The sequence below is a fragment of the Sapajus apella genome, unplaced genomic scaffold (assembly GCF_009761245.1).
Source record: "Sapajus apella isolate SASKATOON/1434 unplaced genomic scaffold, GSC_monkey_1.0 scaffold1, whole genome shotgun sequence".
NCBI classification, from domain to species: Eukaryota; Metazoa; Chordata; class Mammalia; order Primates; family Cebidae; genus Sapajus; species Sapajus apella.
Window position 1 is genome coordinate 38,168,679 of NW_022436941.1, and position 13,664 is coordinate 38,182,342.

Sequence of the window (13,664 nt, forward strand, 5' to 3'; positions counted from 1 at the left end):
GGTGGAGACAAGGGCGGGGGTCTCCGGACATTCCAAGGGCTAGGGGACTTTTGTCATTCTGTTTGTTACCTCAGTGGTTTACAGAAGTCAGGATATACATTTGTTTACACATCGTCTGGGTGGTGATAGAAGTCACAGATTTTAGCAGTTACTGATAAGAAAAGGTAAGCAGCTTTACATAGTTTTGAGGAACAAACTGGCAGTTCTATTTACAGAGGCCAAGGACAGTAGTTATTGTAAGGAGAATGGGGCAGCCATTTCAACTTATCTAAAAACAGTTTTGCATTTTATAAAATAGTTTTGCTCCGGTTCTGGCTCTAGGCCAGCACAATATCACATTATGTTTTATTTCTCCATTGTTCATTATAAAATGGAAGTGATATGTGCTTCATGGCAAGAATTTAATAATTAGCGCTATTACAGGAAAACTGTTTGGTGTATTTACCTGGAAGATACTAAGTTATGTAGAACAGGAGGCTTGTAATCTCATTGCATAACTTTAAAAAGACTTTGATAAAAATTATTTCTGTTGAACTATATATCAATCCTTGAGTTAATTAGGGCAACAATTATATTTTTTTATAAGTAAGTACCTTGAGACACAGAAAGATTGTTCTAATAAAAATCTCTAAACCACCATGGCACGTGTATGCCTATGTAACAAACCTGCATATTCTACACATGTACCCCAGAACTTAAAGTATAATAAATAAGTTAAAATATTAAACTAACTTGGTCTGCAATTTGCACATATTTACCTACAAATACAAGTAATGGATCCTAGGCCTAATTGCAGTGGACTAATACCCGTTTACTTACTGAACTTGGTGAGTAGCTCATTGGCTATCATTGATTTTACTGTTGAAAATTGGGCAAGGACTTGCCAAGTCATTTTCCCATGTCAGAGTTCACTGTAGAAGGGCCAGTATAATTATCTCCACTGACTTCTAGCTCTTAATTAAATTAGTGATTTCTGTTGTCTTTCTTAAAGTTCTTAGGAAGCAATTTACTTTTCCAATAATTCCAATTAAGCATGAACTTTTGGATGTTATTTTAAAAAAAGAACCTAAGCAACTTTTAAAAAGCATACAAAGGAGTTTATAATTCAAAGAGTCAGAACCAGAGTTATATAAACTATATTAATCCAAAATTCATCATTTAACAGAAATGCTGTTAGTGACAATAATTTAACAAAGGTTATTAGTGTCGGTTATTTATTTAATAAAAAGTATATTGCAGTTTTACACGACAGCTTAAAACCTATCACATGTTCTCTCTTAAATATTTATGTAATATTTATTTTGTGCGTAGCATTTCTCTAAGCCTCTTACATATGCTAACCTATTTAATCCTCATAGTAGCCTAATGAGATGGGAACAATTATTATGTCCATTTTATAGAGGAGAAAACTGAAGCACGCAGAGGTTAAATCACTTGCTCAAGGTCACGTCACTATCGAGTGTCAAAACCTAGTTGTAAACCCTTGTGAAGGGCTCTCACATCTGTACCCTTAAATCACCTTACCTATTTCCTATTCAAAAAAAAAAAAAATTGATCCTAGTAATTTTAGACAATACAGATGCGTTTTATTAGAGCCAGGATTTTTGTTTTTTGAATTCTCCCAAGACCGTTTAAAGTAAACATATATAGTAAAACTACCTCTTGAAGAATTCAACAAGATATATGAAATGGACTACCACAGATAAAATGTGCAGAGATGTCTGTGTTTATTCTACATTGTCTACTCATTGTCCTGATACAAGTTTTCATATCCCATATTATCCATGCTATCTTTAGTTGCTAAGGTCAGAAGTCTAAGTTAGTTTAACAAAAAATAAAATTTCTTGGTAGATATAACTGATCATCCTAAATGTTAGTGCCAGTTTGGGAGTTTACCTATCCAAGGCATCTTTAAAAAAAAAAATCTTTCTTCATCTCTTGTCTTTGCTTTCCTCTTTATTGGATTCAGTTGGCTGTCTACATGTCACATCAATGTTGACTCTAAAAATGACAGAATTGCATAATCATTAGGGCCCTCAGTCTCTGAAGGAAAGCTTCTTCCATGCAGTGTGTAGATTAATTCCAGAAAAGGACTACTTGGCTCTGCTTGGGTCATGTGTCTGGTCCTGGAGTAATCATTAATTCCAGAAACATCTGGTACTTGTTTGGCCAACCTGGGATCAACACATTATTAGAATCACATCAAATAGGTTAGGAGCAATTCCCAAGAGAAAAAGAGTATTCAATTAGAAGAAGAGAAAAAGCAAACTATGTCACTGATAAGTTATTGTTTCTTTGGGTTCTAAAGTGTTCAGGTCTCTTTGAGGCACTTCATGATGAGACTAATGGTAATGGACATTACTAGGCCCTGTTTTCTTATTTCCCCAGAGAGCAAGACAGTGAAGATTAATCAAAAAGACTCTGCCTATTATTTATCATCTCACTTAAAGGAAAAAAGACATTTTTATTATGATGATGAGCCATAAATTTATGGCTCTTCTTGTGATTAATAAAAGTTATTTAACTTAAAATGAAAATATTGGCTGGGTGCAGTGCCTGTAATCCCAGCAATTTGGGAGGCTGAGCTGGGAGGATAGCTTGAGGTCAGGAGTTAGAGACCAACCTAGACAACATGGTGAAATCCTGTCTCTAAACAAATACAAATACAAAAGATTAGCCGGGTGTGGTGGGGCACAGCTGTAGACCCAACTGCCTGGGAAGGTGAGGTGGGAGGATTACCTGAGCTTATACAGTTCAAGGCTGTAGTGAGCCATGATTGCGCACTGCACTCCAGCCTGGGGGACACAGTAAGGCCCTGTCTCAAATAAATAAATAAATAAATAAATGAAATTATTATAATCTAAGATCTTTGTTGTGAATGTAATACTATATAATAAAACATGCCTGATAACACGTAAGTTCATCCTTTCTTCTCCAGTCTTATCTTCCGCTATTCCTTTAAACTCATTTTTATTCCAGCTATAGTCAAGTATTGGAAACTCCCTAAATGTGCCGTCTTTTTACATGGTATTATGCTTTTCAGTGCATTGCCGTTTCCTGCAATGCCAGTACTTGTCTGCCACATACCTTGTTTCTAAAGAAATCTTCCTATCCTTTTCTCTTATAGTATTTTAGGCTAGGAATGATGCATGCCTCAATTAATACAACAAGCCCTATGGAAGATAAATAGTATTGTTATCCTTTAATTACATTTGAAAAAGTTAAGGCACTAAAACACTGCGTAGAACTGGTAAATAATGGAGTCAAGATACAAAGCCATGCAGGGGGATTTTCAAACCCATGTTCTTAATCACTGCAATATATTGGCTTTTATGTAAAGGATGCTTATTAAATGAATCGACAAGTGGTTATTAAGAACAAACCCTAATACTGTGTCATAACAAATGGGTAAAAATAAGACTTAAAATTAAAAAGAAACCAAAACTGATATCAGTTTACTTAAAAACAAGACAGAGAAGTCAACTCTTTGACATTTCATGAGTGTAATGTTGATTGGCCAGAGCCTTTATAAAAATGTGAGGATATTTTTGCAGAACAAATAACATGCTTCTGAGAGGAATTTTTCATCTATTAGAATCATAGCATTTAATACACACACACACGCACACACACACACACACACACACACACACTCTCACACCCCTACCTTTCCAGTGTGACCTGTTAATTCAATATTTACATTTTATATTTATTGTTTTCCTTTTGTCAAGAGTTAAACTTATGGTAACCCACATGCACTTATTTTTCCTTTCACAAAATTTTGCTAATATTTGTCCTTTGACATTGCAGGAGTGAAACCTGACAGTACTGCTGAAACAGTGTCTACTTTGGTTTGAAATTCACCTGCGTTTAGTGAGGTATGACACGGAGGTATCCAAAAACTGTCAGTATGAAGTTTCTTTTGCCTGATTAGTACTGGCTTCCAAAGCAAACACTTCAATTAGATTAGATTACAGTAAGATACTAGGGAATGCAAATAAATGAGAGATGAGGGTTCATGCAAAAACAAACAAACAAAAACCCTTAAAATCAGTATGGAGCCTCTGCAGAAGCAGAACTCTGTCCAAAGATTAATAAGCTTTTGACCTCAAGTAACAGAATAGACAGCATGTTCCATATCCAAGGGAACTTTCCCCATGCTCATTTAACAACTATATGAAATCCAAATTTAATCTCATTTTAAAGATCATTATTCATCTTAATTTGCTGGCTTCTCCCTAGCTGGAGCTAAATGCTCCTATTTTTATCTGAACTCTGCCAATTACCTGATAAATCTTTCACTGTCATTTAGAATATATTATTCATTACCAGGAACTTCCTTGCCTTTCCTTTATTCTTTAGATTAAACTGCTATTTTGGATTCTTCATATTATATATTTTGAGATGAATTGCAAAGAGGTAGTCACAGAAAACATTATTTTATCTTAAAATTAAGTTCTTTTTTTCATTATCTTCATCAAATACTTAACATCAGGTGTTTAGAATCATGCTTCTATACCCCTAACTTGTTTAAACCCTTCAACATTTACACCCTATTCAATGTGTTCATTTCATATAAGATATGCAGAAATGAAAGGGACCTATGGAGGTTTCTCTCCCAACATTCAGGGCCTTTTATATACTAAGATTTCCAATAAATCCCCTTATCATTTAGGCTAATTTGCTCCTATTTAAAAGATATAGTAGTGCTGGTTGCCTACAATATACTCACACCCATCTTCCTATTCTAGCACACTCACACTTCTTTCTCTATAACTTCGTGGGTTTGTGTAGAGGACCATAGCAACAGGTGATGATCCAAAGGACTCCCACTCTCTTTTGGAAGACTTGATACCTAATGTGTGTTGACATCTGATAGGTTTTCCTAAAGCTCTTCTCCAACCTGAGCTTATATCTATACCCACTGACTGAGGTCTTAACATTTGGTGGATCACCCCAACCCAGCAAACCCTGCACCTAGAACCCAAGAGCAAGAAAGAATATCACTGATCTTGAATGGGATTTTTAATGCTGGAATTTACTTCTGAAACAATTCTTTAGATCTGAACTATTAATACCATTGCTTATGCCTCTACTGAACTCCAGACCAAGCTTCCTTTGTTGTCAGCTCCTGTAAGCCTCAGTCTGTCACAACTCTGCCCACTACATTTCTTTCCCGGCTTCGATCTACTGGACCGTTCCTAAACCTTTTCTCAGTCGATATCATTATGCCCATCTTCACAGTGAGATCTGTGGCCCTGTTCTATGATCTGTATGTGAATAAGATACTGGACTGCACGTAGTAGAGAACTGATAAGGTGGGAGAGTCACTTTTTTCCCTTCGCAACAGAACCATGATTGCTAATACATGGGTTCACATTAGCGTATCCTTTGTGCCCAAATTAAAACTTGACCAGGAAGTGTCCTGCCTCTTGAATAACAACACGTGTACATATGCCTATAGTGAGCTCCAACTCTGTGCCATGTACTGCATGAGAAATTTGACCTACAGATTTCTAGTTGATCCTAATTATGACCATTATTATCATCATTTACGAGTCCTCTGTGCTGTAGTAGATGTTTCATACACTTAATTTTAATTCATACCCAGGACAAAGTCATAGTCAGGCATTATTCTTTATATTGTAGAGATAAGAAAACATTCTGAGATGTTAAAAATGAATAGCAGCAGAGCAGGAATTTTGACTAACAACACTAGTGCTCTGACATCCTAGGACAAAATTACAAACATAATGAGACAAAAAAATAGAAATTAAAAAAGCAATACACATCTCTACTTTGTTTATAGGTTTATTGCCCTGTTGGACACGCTAGTAAACAATAGCATCCTAAATCTGAAAGTAATAGAATGATGAGCCTGATTGTCACTACAGGCAATGTGCCAGCCTTTTAACCAGACTGTCCCCTCACTTTAGGCCCAAAACATCCTCTTCTCTTTCTTTCTCTCCTTCTCTTTTTCTTTCTCCATAGAGAAGCATGGGTATGGGCAGTAATTGTGAAGATAAAATCAGGCACAGTATAGAAGCAATACTTACCATTCTGTGGCTCATACCATTATTGACCAATTGTTTTTTTCATCATTTCAAACAAGTGAGTCTTTACCTGAGCTCTCAGTGAGAGCTGCTTTGCAATAAAAAATTGCAATAGTCTGTTGAATTGGTATTGAGATGCACTAGAGTGTGGCTAAATCTATTGTCTTTGATACTATGGATAATGGAGTTTGTTTATGCTCGTAAGGTTAGTATTATTTACAGTAAGATGATTTCCCTAGAGATACTATATTACTGTGGAATACCCTAGATTCATAGTACAGTTCCTGCCAAGGTTCTGGGCTTGTTATACCAATGCCATCAAATAAATGCATGAATCAAAACACAGATTCAGAAATTAATGGAAACATGAACCTGAAGATTCTCATTCCAAAACCAAATTATCTTTTACTGTGGTGCAGAAAAAAATATTGCTCCAAGTGAGAGCTTAGTTTAATTTGCTATTGAAATATTAAATTTTAAAGATTATTGGTACTTTAAAATAAACTTTTTGAATTTTTTTCAAAATAACAGATTGCTAAGAACTCAGAGAAATGTAAATTAGAACTCAGAGAAATGTCAGTGAAATGGCCATTTCCTATTTGAGGGAAAAAATATGGCAAGGAGCAAATCCACTTCTCTCCTTGTAAGTAAAGGAAAACATCATTCATGATCTGCAATTACATTAATTCAGGGTGTGCATCTCCCGAAAGACACTAATTGTACCTTTTTTTTAGTTCTGCTTTTGGGACAATAGGACAGATCACAGCTCAGCGCAAGAACTGGGAAAGAAAGATGCTGATTTGTGGCTGTGTCTTCTTTCCTGACAGTTTTAATTTCCTGTATTTCACTTAACATCCATTGTTTTCTTCCTAACTTTTCTTTTATTCTGATATGTAGTTTTATGGACTGAATGTTTGTGTATCCCCAACCTCCAATTAAAATGTTTAAGCCCTTACCTACAGTGTGATAATATATGGGGACGGGACTTTTAAGAGGTAATTGAGGTTAAATAAGATCATAAGCAGGGGGAGGGGGTGTCCTAATTCACCAGGACTTTTGGATTTATAAGAGGAGGAAGAGAAATAGATCTCTTTATTCTTCATGTGCATATACTGATCTCTTTATTCTTCATGTTCCCAAAAGGCCATGTGAGGACACAGTGAGAAGATGGACATCTGCAAGCCAGGAAGAGAGGCCTCACCAGAAACAGATTATGTGGGCACCTGAATCTTGGACTTGCCAGTCTCCAGAAGAAAAGAAATAAATTTCTGTTGTTTAAGCCATCTAGCCTGTGGTACTTTGTTATACTGTCCCGAGAAGACTAATATGTGTGGTTTGTATTTTTAATATGTTGAGGGGCACACTGAATAATGCTGAAGAATGTGGGCTTTAGAAATTACTTGGATGTATATCCTGGCTCTGCCAGTTAGTAAGTTTGCAAACTTTGGCAAATAATGTAACATTATCTTTGTCTAAATGTTCTCATTTGTAAATCAGATTAAAAGCAGCTACTTCATGGCATTGTTTTAAGAATAAAATAAGCTAATACAGTGGCATAAACTTGGGACATGAACATTTTTAAAGTTGTGGACTATTTGAAGGAAATCAGTTTTCTGAACCTGAACTCCATGTGTAATGGCTAAGAACTTGTGGCTGGAGGATGGGTCATGCCAGAGTGTCATGCTTGTTTTCCTCTCTCTTTTCACAAACTTTCTTTTCCACACTCCAAAATAAGGTACACCTCTTACTCACCCAGGATCTTATTGTGCAATTTTCACTAAATGCATAAATGTTCCTATGCCAAACAAAGGAACTGTATTAAATGGTGGTGTTAGTGTTGAAATGATGAATGGTAGTAATAATTAAAAATATTTTTTCCGGTTTGGTGATTTCCAATGTTTTGCTTTCAACAAAATTGATGGAGGACCTAATTGAATTTTCAGGTGAAAGTATTAAGAATAATTAGGAATGATTAGAACCGAGAAATCTTTTATTTCCATCTACTTCTGTATGTGAACACAATTCTTAGCTTGTCATGTCCTTGTCACAATTTTTTCTTGTTATATATTTTTATTTGAGGGTGGCGGGTCTCAAATTGCTTTATGACCTAGCCTCAGAAGGCAGAAAGCATCACTCTGGCTGTAGTCACAAGCCAGCCCAGACTCAAGGGGAAGACACACAGATGCCACCTATTGATGGGGAGCTATCAATGTCACATCATGAGAGAACATGAGGGGCAGGTTATATTATTGCAGCCATCTTTGAGAAATACAAATTGCCACATATTAAATGGGAGAAATTCTGTAACTTCAAAACTGCAAGGAACTTTTTGTCTCTATAAGCAGAGAAACTTAAATTTATCTTTGAGATCAGTTATATTCTTTGTTTTAGGGGAGAAATATAAACATTTTAATAGGGCTTTTCCTAAGGTAAGCTAATATCCCATCCTGGAAGAGAAATATACCATAATAAAAAGTGGAATTATTCCACATTATAAATAAACTTTTTCCTGCTTAGCAATGAAGCCACCTCTCTGCAATTTGTTTTCTTTCAAAATGAAACCTTCCCATTTTATCTCCTTTTAGAGTCCTTGGGAAGTCCTGGTTCTGAATCCTGTTCCAAACAATTATGCTGAAAAATACTGCTGAGGTAGAAAATAAGTAACAAAAGTAACAGAAGATGAAATCTCTTTTAAATGTCGAAATCCATGTGTTTTAGACTTAGTCTAAGACTAAAAGTATATGCCCTCTAGATGGCAGCAAATTAAATCTTTTAAAACATTAGTACCTCTGCTAAAATAGAGGAAAAGGGAAATCCTACTGGCAGCTAATTTATAAGAGAGAGCTAAGGATATTGATAGAAACTACAACTTGCAAAATGCACTGGCAAATCAGATAAACTTACCCAAAGAAAACGTGACTACAGACCACATTGATCTCTTAAAGTCAGTCTCTTTTAACATCTATTCCTTAGGACCCATATATCTGTAGGTCTTGTACCCTGAAACATGCAATCTGATCCAACAGTAACTCCCCACGCTCTTAATATGTTTTGAAAATGCACTGACTGTGACAAAGACCTGCATAGTTCACAACTTCTGACCAGTCCTTAACATGACCACCCTGTGACTAACTCTAGCACCCCAGACCCCTTAAGTACACTTCGCTGACTCCCTTTGCTGTCCATTCTTCCTTACTGCCATGCAGGTGTTCACAGTGTTATTGCTGATGAGCTTTATTTAATAAATTATTTTTAAAATTTCATATTTGGCTTATAAGCTTTTCAACACATCAGTGAGACATGTTATTTTCAAAGCTTGTTAAGGTATTATCTTCAAAATTGCCTGTATATCAAAATAGATTTATTTCAGGTACCATAAGCCAAACGTTAACAGTGCACAAAGCAAACTATTAAATATACATACCAAGAAAGACGCTTTAATCAAACTTTAAACAGACTCTATTGAGCCCTCTTTCTGTGTAGGCCTCATCCTTGTGCTCTGTCTTCAGCCTGTTTAAATCAGACTTAGCAAAGAATCCTGCTAAGTCATCAGCCTTCATATCTGATCAAGTTCCTCATCCCACACCCTTGATATCTAAGTCCTTGGCCTGCCTTTAGCAAGAATCCTGTTCAGTCCATTTAGCAAGAATCCCTCTAACTTTGATATCTCCTGTTAAAAATTTTCCATCCACTGACACCCTCAATCACTCTTTAGTTTATAAATCCTTGCTCATTTTTGTCATATTCACGATTTGAGCACAGTTTCTCTCCTATGTTACAATAGTCTTCAGTAAAGTCTTTGTTACTGTTTTAACAAGTGTCAGAAGAATTTCTCTTCAAAAACGCCCTTATTTTTTAATGCTTTACTTATTTTAAAAAGTTTAGCATGCCACTTAGCAATCATTAAAAATGGCTTTAAATCACATTTAAAAAAATTACTCTAACAGAAATATACTTCTAAAGATTCTCTTCATTATTAGTCTTCTCATTCGCATGTTTATTACTGCATTTATTAACTTCTTAAATGATCTAATATCTTCAACTTCAATCCACTCTACAGTTTTACACACTGAATTTCTAGGCTTCACTACCTAATGAGTAAAAATAGTTTCATATTTTGTATTAGCCCATTTTCATGCTGCTGATAAAGGCATACCTGAGACTAGGAAGAAAAGTAGGCTTAATGGACTCACAGTTCCAGGTGGCTGGACAGGCCTCACAATCATGGTGAAAGGCAAAAGGCACTTTTTACATAGCAGCAGCAAGAGAGAATGAGAGAGAAGTGAAAGTGGAAACCCCTTATAAAAACATCAGATCTCATGAGACTTACTCACTACCACAAGAACAATATGGGGAAAACCACCCTCATGATTCAATTATCTTCCACTGGCTCCCTCCCACAGCACATGGGAATTCAAGATGAGATTTGGGTGGGGACATAGCCAAATCATATCATTCCACCCTTGGTTCCTCCCAAATTTCATGTCCTCATGTTTCAAAACCAATCATGCCTTCCCAACAGTATCCCAACGTCTTAGCTCATTTCAGCATTAACTCAAAAGCCCACAGTTCAAAGTCTCATCTGCAACAAGGCAAGTCCCTTTCACCTATGCGTCTGTAAAATCAAAAGCAAGTTAGTTACTTCCTAGATACAATGAGGGTACAGGCATTGGGTAAATACAGTCAACCCAAATGGGAGAAATTGGCCAAAACAAAGGGGCTACAGGCCCCATGCAAGTCTGAAATCTAGTGGGGCAGTCAAATCTTAAAGCTCCAAAATGATCTCTGTTGACTACATGTCTCACATCCAGGTCATGCTGATATAAGAGGTGGGCTCCCACAGCTTTGGGGCAACTCTACTCCTACAGCTTTGTAGAGTATAGCCCCCCTCCTGGCTACTTTCATGGGCTGGCATTGAGTGGCTGTGGCTTTTCCAGGCACATGGTGCACGCTCTTGGTAGATCTACCATTCTGGGGTCTGGAAGTTGGTAGCCCTCTTCTTATGGGTCTGATAGGCAGTGCCCCAGTAAGGACTCTGTGTGGGAGCTCCAACCCTACATTTTCCTTCCGCGCTGCCCTAGCAAAGGTTCTCCATGAGGGCCCTCCCCCTACAGCAAACTTCTGTCTGGGCATCCAGGCCTTTCCATATGTCCTCTGAAATCTAAGCAGAGGTTCCCAAACCTTGATTATTGACTTTTGTGCATCCATAGGCTTAACATTACATGGAAGCTTCTAAGGTTGGGGCTCCCACCCTCTGAAGCAGCAGCCTGAGCTGTATCTTGGCCACTTTTAATCATGGCTGGAGCAGCTGGGACACAGGGCACCAAGTCCCTGGACTACTGACAGCATGGGGACCCTAGGCCCAGCTCACAAAACCATTTCTTCCTTCTAAACCTTTGGACCTGTGATGGAAGGGGCTGCCACAAAGGTCTCTGACGGGCCCTGGAGATATTTTCCACATTGTCTTGGTGATTAACATTTGACTTCTCACTACTTTTGCAAATTTCTGCAGCTGGCTTGAATTTCTCCTCAGAAAATGGGATTTTCTTTCCTATCACATTGTCAAGCTGCAAATTTTCCAAACTTTTACGCTATTTCCCTTTTAAAACTGAATGCCTTTAATAGCACTCAAGTCACATCTTGAATGGTTTGCTGCTTAGAAATTTCTGCCAGATATCCTAAATCACCTCTTTCAAGTTCAAATCTCTAGCACAGGGGCAAAATGTCACCAGTCTTTTTGCTAAAACATAAGAACCATCACCTTTGCTCCAGTTGCCAACAATTTCCTCATCTCCAACTGAGAGCACCTTAGCCTGGATTTCATTGTCCATATCATTATCAGCATTCTGATCAAAGCCATTCAACAAGTCTCTAGGGAGTTTCAAAGTTTCCCACGTTTTTCTGTCTTCTTCTGAACCCTCCAAATTGTTCCAACCTCTGCCTGTTACCCTGTTCCAAAGTTGCTTCCACATTTTTGGGTATCTTTTCAGCAGTACCCCACTCTACTGGTACTAATTTACTGCATTAGCCTGTTTTTACACTGCTGATAAAGACATACCTGAGACTGGGTAATTTACAAAAGAGGTTGAATGGACTTATAGTTTCATGTGGCTACGGAAGTCCCACAATCATGGTGGAAAGCAAAAGGCACTTCTTACATGGTGGCAACAAGTAAAAGAGAGAAGTAAGAGAGAGAAGTGAAAGCAAAAGCCACTTATAAAACCATTAGATCTCATGAGACTTATTCACTACCATGAAAATAGTACCAGGGGAACTGCCCCTATGATTGAATTGTCTCCCACCCGATCCCTCCCATGGCACATGGGAATTCAGGATGAGATTTGGGTAGGGACACAGCCAAACCATATCATGTTTATTTCAATGTTCACATATTTCTTAATTGTAAGATCCCAGGTCTCCCAGTTTCTTCTGAATGCCCTCTGTTTCTATGAAAGTGTCAGGTAGGGAGCCATTTCTGGGCATCTAAATATTATTCTACTTTTAATTCTAGCTCTCTCCCCATCAGGGTAATTTGTTGTCTCTGAATCTACCTCATGAAGCTTTAGAAGTTTTTTGTTTGTTTGTTTTTTGAGAGGGAGTTTCACTCTGTTGCCCGGTCTGGAGTATAATAGCGTGATCTTGGCTCACCGCAACCTCCACCTCCTGGGTTCAAGCAATTCTCCTGCCTCAGCCTCCTGAGTAGCTGGGATGACAGGCTTGCGCCACCACATCTGGCTAATTTTTGTATTTTTAGTAGAGACAGGATTTCACCATGTTGGCTAGGCTGGTCTCAAACTCCTCACCTCGTGATCTGCCCACCTTGGCCTCCCAAAGTGCTGGGATTACAGGTGTGAGCCACTGTGCCAATCCAATAGCCATCAAAATAAAAGAAAGAGGTCAAATAAATTATAGTAAATCCATACCATGAAATTCTATCATACATGGTACTATCATAAAGGCAGCCAACATGAAATTAAGTGTGATGTTTATTACGGCTAAATGAGCAAGGCAAACAAATATCCACAATTTCTACTTAAATACTTCAACTACAATTTTTGTAGCTGGATGACAGTGTCATATATTATATAATAAAAATATCCTAATTAAAGAATGTTGAAGGCTTGTTTGCCAGTGCTTCCACTCCACATTCAGCTTTCAGCACGTCCTGTACGCTTTCTCCACTGGTAGCATTTCCCTCTGCTCTCTCGACTCACCTATAATGGTGAAGTGCTATTGTTTTCTCACTCATGCAAAACTCCTCATCGAGGCAGAGGCTAGGTTGTCCCTGGTCCAGCCTCAATTTTGGATAGGCCCTGAATGCCTGAACCTGAAGGTTTGGGCTTTGCCTTGTTTTAATGGGGTTCTTGAGAAGAAATAAAGTTCTTACTCCTCTCTTTTTGGCAGATTATTTTTATTTCTATCCCTCCCTCTGGTGGCAGTCAGTCATCTTAAGTTAGGCCATGGGACAGGACGGTTTGCCGCTCCTTCAAGGATTTTTTCTTCTGTAACAGATAACCTTTGTCACAGACTGGAGGGCAAGAGAGTTTCCTGCCTCAATCCCAGAGGCAAACTGCTTTTGTTTTGTATAGCAGAAGGGTCAGTGGAGGCGGA